Source organism: Coregonus lavaretus, assembly GCF_964263955.1.
Source record: "Coregonus lavaretus genome assembly, contig: HAP1_SCAFFOLD_6331, whole genome shotgun sequence".
NCBI classification, from domain to species: domain Eukaryota; kingdom Metazoa; phylum Chordata; class Actinopteri; order Salmoniformes; family Salmonidae; genus Coregonus; species Coregonus lavaretus.
This window is the reverse complement of record NW_028161100.1, coordinates 1-13,823: the sequence shown is the minus strand read 5'-3', so window position 1 is coordinate 13,823 and position 13,823 is coordinate 1. Positions and strand designations below refer to the sequence as shown.

Genomic DNA, 13,823 nt, shown 5'->3' with positions numbered 1-13,823 from the left:
GGTGACCACACCAAGCTCCACGCTCTACCAACTGAACCATACAGGACCACTACTAACATGGTGACCACACCAAGCTCCACGCTCTACCAACTGAACCATACAGGACCACTACTAACATGGTGACCACACCAAGCTCCACGCTCTACCAACTGAACCATACAGGACCACTACTAACATGGTGACCACACCAAGCTCCACGCTCTACCAACTGAACCATACAGGACCACTACTAACATGGTGACCACACCAAGCTCCACGCTCTACCAACTGAACCATACAGGACCACTACTAACATGGTGACCACACCAAGCTCCACGCTCTACCAACTGAACCATACAGTACCACTACTAACATGGTGACCACACCAAGCTCCACCAACTGAACCATACAGGACCACTACTAACATGGTGACCACACCAAGCTCCACGCTCTACCAACTGAACCATACAGGACCACTACTAACATGGTGACCACACCAAGCTCCACCAACTGAACCATACAGGACCACCACTAACCTGGTGACCACACCAAGCTCCACGCTCTACCAACTGAACCATACAGTACCACTACTAACATGGTGACCACACCAAGCTCCACCAACTGAACCATACAGGACCACTACTAACATGGTGACCACACCAAGCTCCACGCTCTACCAACTGAACCATACAGGACCACTACTAACATGGTGACCACACCAAGCTCCACCAACTGAACCATACAGGACCACCACTAACCTGGTGACCACACCAAGCTCCACGCTCTACCAACTGAACCATACAGGACCACTACTAACATGGTGACCACACCAAGCTCCACGCTCTACCAACTGAACCATACAGGACCACTACTAACATGGTGACCACACCAAGCTCCACCAACTGAACCATACAGGACCACCACTAACCTGGTGACCACACCAAGCTCCATGCTCTACCAACTGAACCATACAGGACCACTACTAACATGGTGACCACACCAAGCTCCACGCTCTACCAACTGAACCATACAGTACCACTACTAACATGGTGACCACACCAAGCTCCACCAACTGAACCATACAGGACCACTACTAACATGGTGACCACACAAAGCTCCACGCTCTACCAACTGAACCATACAGGACCACTACTAACATGGTGACCACACCAAGCTCCACCAACTGAACCATACAGGACCACCACTAACCTGGTGACCACACCAAGCTCCATGCTCCACCAACTGAACCATACAGGACCACTACTAACATGGTGACCACACCAAGCTCAACGCTCTACCAACTGAACCATACAGTACCACTACTAACATGGTGACCACACCAAGCTCCACCAACTGAACCATACAGGACCTCTACTAACATGGTGACCACACAAAGCTCCACGCTCTACCAACTGAACCATACAGGACCACTACTAACATGGTGACCACACCAAGCTCCACCAACTGAACCATACAGGACCACCACTAACCTGGTGACCACACCAAGCTCCATGCTCTACCAACTGAACCATACAGGACCACTACTAACATGGTGACCACACCAAGCTCCACACTCAACCAACTGAACCATACAGGACCACTACTAACATGGTGACCACACCAAGCTCCACGCTCTACCAACTGAACCATACAGGACCACTACTAACATGGTGACCACACCAAGCTCCACGCTCTACCAACTGAACCATACAGGACCACTACTAACATGGTGACCACACCAAGCTCCACGCTCTACCAACTGACCATACAGGACAACCACTAACATGGTGACCACACCAAGCTCCACGCTCTACCAACTGAACCATACAGGACCACAACTAACATGGTGACCACACCAAGCTCCACGCTCTACCAACTGAACCATACAGGACCACTACTAACATGGTGACCACACCAAGCTCCACGCTCTACCAACTGAACCATACAGGACCACTACTAACATGGTGACCACACCAAGCTCCACGCTCTACCAACTGAACCATACAGGACCACTACTAACATGGTGACCACACCAAGCTCCACGCTCTACCAACTGAACCATACAGGACCACTACTAACATGGTGACCACACCAAGCTCCACGCTCTACCAACTGAACCATACAGTACCACTACTAACATGGTGACCACACCAAGCTCCATGCTCTACCAACTGAACCATACAGTACCACTACTAACATGGTGACCACACCAAGCTCCACCAACTGAACCATACAGGACCACTACTAACATGGTGACCACACCAAGCTCCACGCTCTACCAACTGAACCATACAGGACCACTACTAACATGGTGACCACACCAAGCTCCACCAACTGAACCATACAGGACCACCACTAACCTGGTGACCACACCAAGCTCCACGCTCTACCAACTGAACCATACAGGACCACTACTAACATGGTGACCACACCAAGCTCCACGCTCTACCAACTGAACCATACAGGACCACTACTAACATGGTGACCACACCAAGCTCCACGCTCTACCAACTGAACCATACAGGACCACTACTAACATGGTGACCACACCAAGCTCCACGCTCTACCAACTGAACCATACAGGACAACCACTAACATGGTGACCACACCAAGCTCCACGCTCTACCAACTGAACCATACAGGACCACCACTAACATGGTGACCACACCAAGCTCCACGCTCCACCAACTGAACCATACAGGACCACTACTAACATGGTGACCACACCAAGCTCCACGCTCTACCAACTGAACCATACAGGACCACTACTAACATGGTGACCACACCAAGCTCCACGCTCTACCAACTGAACCATACAGGACCACTACTAACATGGTGACCACACCAAGCTCCACGCTCTACCAACTGAACCATACAGGACCACTACTAACATGGTGACCACACCAAGCTCCACGCTCTACCAACTGAACCATACAGGACCACCACTAACATGGTGACCACACCAAGCTCCACGCTCTACCAACTGAACCATACAGGACCACTACTAACATGGTGACCACACCAAGCTCCACGCTCTACCAACTGAACCATACAGGACCACCACTAACATGGTGACCACACCAAGCTCCACGCTCTACCAACTGAACCATACAGGACCACTACTAACATGGTGACCACACCAAGCTCCACGCTCTACCAACTGAACCATACAGGACCACTACTAACATGGTGACCACACCAAGCTCCACGCTCCACCAACTGAACCATACAGGACCACTACTAACATGGTGACCACACCAAGCTCCACGCTCTACCAACTGAACCATACAGGACCACCACTAACATGGTGACCACACCAAGCTCCACGCTCTACCAACTGAACCATACAGGACCACTACTAACATGGTGACCACACCAAGCTCCACGCTCCACCAACTGAACCATACAGGACCACTACTAACATGGTGACCACACCAAGCTCCACGCTCTACCAACTGAACCATACAGGACCACTACTAACATGGTGACCACACCAAGCTCCACGCTCTACCAACTGAACCATACAGGACCACTACTAACATGGTGACCACACCAAGCTCCACGCTCTACCAACTGAACCATACAGGACCACCACTAACATGGTGACCACACCAAGCTCCACGCTCTACCAACTGAACCATACAGGACCACTACTAACATGGTGACCACTACTAACATGGTGACCACACCAAGCTCCACGCTCTACCAACTGAACCATACAGCGCAACCACTACTAACATGGTGACCACACCAAGCTCCACGCTCTACCAACTGAACCATACAGGACCACTACTAACATGGTGACCACACCAAGCTCCATGCTCTACCAACTGAACCATACAGGACCACTACTAACATGGTGACCACACCAAGCTCCACGCTCTACCAACTGAACCATACAGGACCACTACTAACATGGTGACCACACCAAGCTCCACGCTCTACCAACTGAACCATACAGGACCACTACTAACATGGTGACCACACCAAGCTCCACGCTCTACCAACTGAACCATACAGGACCACTGCTAACATGGTGACCACACCAAGCTCCACGCTCCACCAACTGACCCATACAGGACCACTACTAACATGGTGACCACACCAAGCTCCACGCTCCACCAACTGAACCATACAGGACCACCACTAACATGGTGACCACACCAAGCTCCACGCTCTACCAACTGACCCATACAGGACCACTACTAACATGGTGACCACACCAAGCTCCACGCTCTACCAACACATACATGTTATTCAATCATTTCATCCAAACTGCTCGCGAACGTCAACGAGTGCCTGCGCAGCCAGGCACTAAAATATAAATGTTAGAAGCTTGATGCGCTGCAACGTCCCGCCTCATTGGTTTTTAGGAGCATATAGCCGCATGGGTGATTGAAAGATGAACTGAGGTCCACACTCCAGTCCAGTTGGTGGTGGTAATGCACCTTAAAGTTGGTTGCCAACCGACATATAAAATCCACAGAAGAAGAAGACTGAACTAGGAGAGATTACTAGAAAATAACTATACTGAACAAAAATATAAATGTAACATGTAAAGTGTCCCATGTTTCATGAGCTGAAATAAACGATCCCAGAAATGTTCCATACTTGCAAAAAAAATGCTGAGGACTATTTTTGTCTGTATAAAGCCCTTTTGTGGGGAAAAACTCATTCTGATTGGCCCAGGGTCACCCATGGCTGCGCCCCTGCCCAGTCACGTGAAATCCATAGAGCCTAATGAATTTATTTCAATTGACTGATTTCCTTATATGAACTGTAACTCTGTAAAATCTTTGAAATTGTTGCATGTTGCGTTTATATTTTTGTTCAGTGTAGGTTTCAAATTTTATCCGTGGATTAATTGTCGGAGTAGAGAACACACGACTTTGTGTAACTCAAAATGAGTCGATATTCTACAAAGATCCAGCAAAATAAATGACATTTCAGGTAAAATAACAACCCAATGTTTATATCCCAGGAAACATTTGCTAGCAACAGCATGCTAGCTAGCTAAATGTCCATGAACGTTTATAATGTGTTTCGACCTGTCCCCAAATTTAATATAGTTGGTTCAGAGTTGGTTTTGATATTTCTACCCTGTTTGTCCTGATCGTCTGGTGTGGACGGACAAACTTAACATGCGCTCGATGAGGCACGGGCGTGGCCGGTGTAGTCAGCATGTTAGGCATCAGTTAAACGTTTTTTAAAAAACTAAGGGGTTAGCTAAAAGTATCTTTGCACATGCTGTCAATAACCACTTCCACACGACGTGTCATCTTACCTGCGTAACATATCTCTTTCTAGCTGAGAACCATTGCTCATGGGTAATGTAGTTGTGATCTATACAGGGATGATGACTCTGGATGGGGGGACAAACGGATGAGAGAGGTGGGGTTAAACTACAACCATGGTGGTAAACCAGACCTGGGTTCAAATACTATTTCGAAATCATTTCAAATACTCGGATCTGTGTTTGCTTAGGTTGTGCCTGGCATAATGGACCAATGGGATAGTCCCAAAGCGGCAAGCCCCGCCCACTAGGCCCTCCAGACAGACTAGAGCAAACAATCAAAGCATTTGAAAGATTTCAAATAGAATTTGAACCCAGGTCTGGTCATGGTATGTTCAGAGGATAATCCTTATGATGAAACAGAGCCATTCACAGCCAGTCCACAACAACATGTTGAATGTAAAGTTGAGAGAAGGAAGACTTATTGTCTTATTGTCTTGCCAAACAGCACAGTGAGGTGAAGAGGGAGTATTGGAGAGGACAGACATAGTCAGGGGTTCAGAGGGTCAACATGAATTCTCCAGTCACACACACACACACACGCGTCGGTATATGTTTGAACCAACTGCCCTAGAAATAGAATGAATAGAACGGGCGTTGACTTGAATGGGGACGCCCGTCCTATTAATTATATTTCTATGCATTTAATCCTATCCGATTGCCCTAGATATGGAAGCTGTGCTCGACAGAGGAGGGGAAGATATATGTAGCGCTTGACAGAGGAGGGGAAGATGTGGTGCTCGACAGGGGAGGGGAAGATGTAGCGCTCGACAGAGGAGGGGAAGATGTATGTAGCGCTTGACAGAGGAGGGGAAGATGTAGTGTTCGACAGAGGAGGGGAAGATGTATGTAGCGCTTGACAGAGGGGAAGATGTAGTGTTCGACAGAGGAGGGGAAGATGTATGTAGCGCTTGACAGAGGAGGGGAAGATGTAGTGCTCGACAGGGGAGGAGAAAATGTGGTGCTCGACAGGGGAGGGGAAGATGTAGTGCTCGACAGAGGAGGGGAAGAAGCTTGTATCAACAGAAAGGGGAAGAAGCTGGTATCAACAGAAAGGGGAAGAAGCTGGTATCAACAGAAAGTGGAAGAAGCTGGTATCAACAGAAAGGGGAAGAAGCTGGTATCAACAGAAAGGGGAAGAAGCTGGTATCAACAGAAAGTGGAAGAAGCTGGTATCAACAGAAAGGGGAAGAAGCTGGTATCAACAGAAAGGGGAAGAAGCTGGTATCAACAGAAAGGGGAAGAAGCTGGTATCAACAGAAAGGGGAAGAAGCTGGTATCAACAGAAAGGGGAAGAAGCTGGTATCAACTAAAGCAAAGCTCTTAAGAGTAGATGTAATACATCAGGAGAGAAGTGGCCAATTAGACGCCACAGTGACATCAGAGAGGGAGGGCTGTCTGAGGGGCATGACAGACCAATTAGACACCACAGTGACATCAGAGAGGGAGGGCTGTCTGAGGGGCATAACAGAACAGTCACCAGCACCATCAAGAAAGGAGACACACTGGCACCCAATCTGTCTCCTCAAAGGCAGAGGAACACAGGGCCTACTGGCTCTCACTCTTAGAATTAGAATCACTGTCTATGTATTCCAGAACACACGGCACATGTTGTTCTAGAACATGTTGATGGCTGAAGTCTTCAGAAACATCATACAAATATTTACTCTATACACAATATGGCTTGGTTCCACTGAGAGACCATGTCTGAAGAAAGGAAAATTACAAACAGGTCTCTTCAAGTCACAAACACGGCTCGTCTCTTCAAGTCACAAACACGGCTCTTCAAGTTACAAACAGGGCTCTTCAAGTTACAAACACATCTCGTCTCTTCAAGTTACAAACAGGTCTCTTCAAGTTACAAACAGGGCTCTTCAAGTTACAAACGTCTCTTCAAGTTACAAACACGGCTCTTCAAGTTACAAACACGGCTCTTCAAGTTACAAACACGTCTTGTCTCTTCAAGTCACAAACACGGCTCTTCAAGTTACAAACACGGCTCGTCTCTTCAAGTTACAAACACGTCTTCTCTCTTCAAGTCACAAACACGGCTCTTCAAGTTACAAACACGTCTTGTCTCTTCAAGTTACAAACACGTCTTCTCTCTTCAAGTCACAAACACGGCTCTTCAAGTTACAAACACGGCTCTTCAAGTTACAAACACGTCTTGTCTCTTCAAGTCACAAACACATCTCGTCTCTTCAAGTGTTTCGGTCCGTTTCTTTCTTCTCATCTGATCACTGCTCTTCAGAGCCTCGCTAAGACACACACAATCCCAGTCACACACACACACACACACACACACATTGAAACAGCTGTCACTGAAATCCAGGAATCACTACAAACTTAGTTGATTTTCATTCAGTCTCTGAAGATAATCCGAACTATGTATTAAATGGCACCCTATTCCCTAGATAGTGCACCAGAGCCTGGTCTAAAGTAGTGCACTATATAAGGAATAGGGTGTCATTTCAGAGGCCTACCAAAAGCTCCCTTTTTTCAAACAGAAATCAATTAGAGACGAACGGGGGGGCAGCGAGATAGAGTCTGCTTCCCAAATGGCATCCTATTCCTTATAGGGCTCCACTTTTGATCAGAGCTCCATAAAGGTAAGTAGTGCACTATGTAGGGAACAAGGGTACCATTTGGGATGTAGCCAGAGGGAAGCAGGATTATCAAATCTGCCAAATGAAGCCTAGGAATCTATTAGCATTGTGATAAGGTCTTCATCGACCTGGCCAAGGCTTTCGACTCTGTCAACCACCACATTCTTATTGGCAGACTAAATAGCCTTGGTTTCTCAAATGACTGCCTCGCCTGGTTCACCAACTACTTCTCAGATAGAGTTCAAGGTGTCAAATCGGAGGGCCTGTTGTCTGGACCTATGGCAGTCTCTATGGGGGTGCCACAGGGTTCAATTCTCGGGCCGACTCTATTCTCTGTGTATATCAATGATGTCGCTCTTGCTGCTGGTGACTCTCAGATCCACCTCTACGCAGACGACACCATTTTGTATACATCTGGCCCTTCATTGGACACTGTGTTAACAAACCTCCAAACGAGCTTCAACGCCCTACAAAACTCCTTCCGTAGCCTCCAACTGCTCTTAAACACTAGTAAAACTAAATGCATGCTCTTCAACCGAACGCTGCTTGCACCCGCCCACCCGACTAGAATCACTACTCTCGGCGGGTCTGACCTAGAGTATGTGGACAACTACAAATACTTAGGTGTCTGGTTAGACTGTAAACTCTCCTTCCAGACTCACATTAAGCATCTCCAATCAAAAGTTAGATCTAGAATCGGCTTCCTATTTCGCAACAAAGCCTCCTTCACGCATGCTGCCAAACATGCCCTCGTAAAACTGACTATCCTACCGATCCTTGACTTCGGCGATGTCATTTACAAAATAGCTTCCAACACTCTACTCAGCAAATTGGATGTAGTCTATCACAGTGCCATCCGTTTTGTCACCAAAGCCCCAAATACTACCCACCATTGTGACCTGTACTCTCTCGTTGGCTGGTCCTCACTACATATTTGTCGCCAAACCCACTGGCTCCAGGTCCTCTATAAATCACTGCTAGGCAAATCCCTGTCTTATCTTAGCTCACTGGTCACCATAGCAACACCCACCCGTAGTCTGCGCTCCAGCAGGTATATCTCACTGGTCATCCCCAAAGCCAACACCTCCTTTGGCCGCCATTCCTTCCAGTTCTCTGCTGCCAATGACTGGAACGAATTGCAAAAATCTCTGAAGCTGGAGACTCTTATCTCCCTCACTAACTTTAAGCATCAGTTGTCAGAGCAGCTTACCGATCACTGCACCTGTACACAGCCCATCTGTAATTAGCCCACCCAACTACCTCATCCCTATATTGTTATTTATTTTGCTCATTTGCACCCCAGTATCTCTATTTGCACATCATCTTCTGCACATCTATCACTCCAGTGTTAATACTAAATTGTAACTATTTTGCACTATGGCCTATTTATTGCCTTACCTCCATAACTTGCTACATTTGCACACACTGTATATATATTTTCTGTTGTATTTTTTGACTTTATGTTTTGTTTTACCCCATATGTAACTCTGTGTTGTTGTTTTTATCGCACTGCTTTGCTTTATCTTGGCCAGGTCGCAGTTGTAAATGAGGACTTGTTCTCAACTGGCTTACCTGGTTAAATTAAGGTTAAATAAAATGTTTAAACAATTTTAAAAAACGTTCAGAAGTTAGAGTTGTATTACCTGCGTTCCTCCACACACTGGACAGCCAGGTAACAGCAGAGGTCTGGGCGTAAGCCTACTGGACATGGGGCTGTCCACAGGGGGCTGCCTCGTGGTCCCTACCCGCTGGAGAGAGGCCTCGATGGGGGTGGAGGGGAGGGAAGGACACCCATGCCCCTGGATCTGTCCTTGACCTCCATGACCTCCACCGAGCCGCCTGTCCCTGGCCGGTTCCGGTGCTCCTCCCTGGGGTGGAGGATCCCTGAAGGCCAGGGTGTGGAGGATGTTCCTGGGGCTGTCGTAGTGTAGTCTGAGATGGCTGGGTGCCTGGTACTCCTCACTCTGCCACCGGGGGGCGCTAGAGCTATAACCACTAGTCCTGGAGGAGGAGGAGGAGGAGGAGGAGCAAGAGGGGGGGCAGGAGCAGGGAGCAGGGGGGGAGAGAGGGTCAGGCTCAGGGGTCATTATGGACAGAGGAGGAGGTGGAGGAGGTAGAGTGGGAGGAGGAAGAGGAGGTAGAGAGGGAGGAGGGGGAGGTAGACTAAGGACAGACCCAAACTCCTCCCCTCCTCCCTGACTGGCTGTGTCCAGGCTGCCCGTACAGGAAGAGAAGCTCCCGGAGTAAGATGATTGGCTGCTGGCCGTGGCGATGCCGATCCCGCTGTCCAATGAGCTTTGGCGCCCGCTGTCGTGGAGACTGCGAGTATGGGAAGGCGGTTTGAAAGGAGAGCGGTTCATGACAGCATTATAGAGTTGCTCGTCCAGATTGGCCGAGGACCTCGCAGTAGGAGGGGCCGACAGGGTCTCGGTTGAGGAAGTGGGGCGTTTTGGCTCTGGCCACAAAGGAAGGTGGCTTCCGTAGCTGGCGTCTGATTGGCTGGAGGAGGAGGAAGAGATACTGCTGCGGTCATCCCCGGCAACGGAGGTGCTGTAACTGGAGGTGGAGGCTGGGGAGGATATTATTGATTAGATGATTGATTGATTGATTTATCAAAGGTCAATTGAGTAAAGGTCAAATTATTTCAGATTAAATTGAATGATACCAACTACATAACTTATTGATGGTTCAAATATAGTCAGGATATTAACAGAAAACTGGGATTATTGACTGATTAATTGATGGATTACCTGTGCTGCTCTGTCTACTGCTGAGGGACAGCAGACTGAGTCTTCTCTCTAGTTCTGATGCTTCATGGTTGATCCTCTCCTCTGAGGAGGACCGGCTAGCACTGGGATCTACACACACACACACACACACACACACACACACACACACACACACACACACACACACACACACAGGGAACAGAATAATATATCCACAGCTTTATCCACTGGGTCAGTTATAACAACAGCAGTAAAGGCCTTTCAAATCTCCAACACACACAGAGAGAAAGACACACACACACACACACACACACACACACTCCCTGTCCCCCTGGTTGGGATCAGACCTGACAGAGACATGATGACATCACAGGAAGTGGGAACAGAACCGAGCCACAGGATCAGAGGGGAGAGAGAATGTGTCGTGACACCACCCTGAAACCATGGGCTCTATTATGTATTATGAACACACAGAAACTCTCAACTCTCTCTTTTAATATAATAATAATATAATAATAATAATAATAATAATATGCCATTTAGCAGACGCTTTTATCCAAAGCGACTTAGTCATGCGAGCATACATTTTTTTTCTTTTGTGTATGGGTGGTCCCGGGGATCGAACCCACTACCTTGGCGTTACAAGCGCCGTGCTCTACCAGCTGAGCTACAGAGGACCACAAACATAACCACATGTAACATATTGGGATTTGCATTAGTATTTACATTTACATTTTCGTCATTTAGCAGACGCTCTTATCCAGAGCCACTTACAAATTGGTGCATTCACCTTATGATAGCCAGTGGGACAACCACTTTACAACATATATATATATACGCATCAAAAGTCCCAATGCAAAGTTACACCTCACTTTTCTATTTTTGGAGTTATTACATAAAACCGATCAGAATTCCGTAAAATGCCGAAGTCATGTCGGAAAAAGTTATTCCGGGGTGTGATGTAATATGGAGGACCCGGCAAGCCAGCCCATTTTCTATAATGTAAAGTCCAACAGAGATAACTTCAAAATGTATAACTTCCAATTAAACCAAATCGTTGCACTCATGACTACTGATTTAAATGAGATTTTCTAACTTACAAGCAAATACTTTTTGAATTTATTGTTACAAATCAACTTGCAAGGTTGCTAGTCAACCAGCCTGCTAATGTTAGCCCTACTAGCCTGCTAACATTAGCCCTACCAGCCTGCTAATGTTCCGTTAGCACTGAAAGAGCTTACAGCTACATTAAAGTAAACCAACGTTTAGGAAATATATAACACCATCTAACCGGTTATCAAAGAATGTTAGCTATATGCAGTTATCTTAGCCAGCTAGCTAGCCAGCCAGCTAATGTTAGCTATTTAGCCAACTAGCTATTAGCCTAGCCAGCCTAGCCAATCACCATGGTTACGGTCGGCAAGCTAGAGCCCAACTACTGGAGACCAGCTAGAACACAACTAAAACATAACCGCAGATTAAAAACAAAGAGAGAGCAGAGACTTACAGATTGATGGTTGGGGCCCATCCAATGGTAAAACGTTTAAAAGAGTACAGGCGGAGTTATCTACCAAAGCGAGGGTGAGGCGGGCGCTTCAACGGGCCGGAATCCAAAATAGATAGATTCCAGATGTCCGTCAGCTAGCGTGCTAGCACTAAGCCAAAGTGGGAAAAGTTACAAAACTCCTGTAGCCTACTTCACAGAGACAAAATGACAACAGACGAGTTACCACACAATTAGAGCAGGTAGGATTTTCTCTTTCGTTTTGAACCCGCGGCAAGAAGGCACCAGAGCCTGCCGTGCTAACGGGGTTCCCACTAGATAACACTCCCCTCCCTTCCCTCCTCTATCCTCCAATCATTTTTACATTTTAGTCATTTAGCAGACGCTCTTATCCAGAGCGATTTACAGTTACATTTAGTGAGTGCATACATTTTTCATACAATCCTCTCCTCTCCTCTCTTTAACTAACGTCAAACTGCGGAGCCTGGCCGCAAATGTATGGTTTCCCGGATACAGTTACCCTCACCGTCTGGCAGCTATCTCTCTCTGCCACGATTCAGTGAAAAACCCTGCCAATTCACACACCTAACACCTTCACAGGGAGGGGAGGTGTGTGTGTGTGTGTGTGTGTGTGTGTGTGTGTGTGTGTGTGTGTGTGTGTGTGTGTGTGTGAAAAACCATGCCAAAGGCTGGAACATTTACAGGGGGATGTATATAACAGGTGTGTGTGTGTGTGTGTGTGTGTCAGCACATTTACAGGGAGGTGTATATGAGGAGTGTATGTCTGCGTGTCTGTGAGTGTGTATGTGTAAGAGTGTGTGTGTGTGTGTGTGTGTGTGTGTGTGTGTATGTGTAAAAGTGTGTGTACTATGTCCTGTATGTATATGTGTGGGAATGCAAGATGGGGTGGAGGGGGTGTCAAGAATCTACCCCCATGTCACTAGCTTAGCATGACGGCTAGCTAATGGCTAATGCTAACCGCTAAGCCCCTACAGCAGGCTTAGTCACTATGCTGAATGGGGTGTCGACTAACACTTGCTAGCGCTGGCTAACGCTAAGCTAGGCTAATTATAGCACCTTCAAAGCACTGAATGTCTCAGGTTAAAACAGGCTGCAGCACCCAAGCTTCTCAGACCTGACCGATATAGATATGTATACACACTCTGTATACACACACACACACACACAGACACGAATGCACACAGAGACGAACTCACAAACAGACTCTCACACACACACACACACACACACACAAGCACACTCCGTTCTGCAGGACCATCATTGACAGCTATTGGTGATTTCAGATGCTTAAAAAATATATTTACAACAAATAAATAATAATAATAATAAATAAATATTAATATGATAATCATAAAAATAATACTCAAATAAAACATTTAATAAAAAATAAAAAGTTATGATATAATAATAATAATAATAATAATAATAATAATAATTCTAATAAACTATAAATCAGAAATAATTCTTACAATATCTAAAGGCTGCTTTCTCAAGCCACACTATTAATCTTTCCATTGGTCGAAACAAGAGCTCCCTGCAAATGAAAAATGTATGCACTCACTAACTGTAAGTCACTCTGGTCTGCACCTCATCTGTCACGATCGTCGATAGAAGTGGACCAATGCGCAGCGTGAAGAGTGAACATACTTTATTTTGTGAGTACACACACGAACAAAACAACAAAAACGATA

At 46.7% G+C, this 13,823-nt stretch overlaps 1 pseudogene across 1 annotated transcript in view; it reads right to left on the bottom strand.

Annotated features, from left to right (window-relative positions):
- The window catches only part of LOC311121097, a 30,115-nt pseudogene extending 19,379 nt beyond the window's left edge, over positions 1-10,736 (bottom strand). Inside the window, exons 1-3 of the transcript in view lie at positions 10,629-10,736; positions 9,522-10,447; positions 5,264-5,341 (exon numbers count right to left, since the gene is read on the bottom strand). The product of the transcript in view is annotated as an uncharacterized misc_RNA (transcript). The remainder of the gene's footprint in view (positions 1-5,263; positions 5,342-9,521; positions 10,448-10,628) is intronic.
- Positions 10,737-13,823: the final 3,087 nt, after the last annotated feature.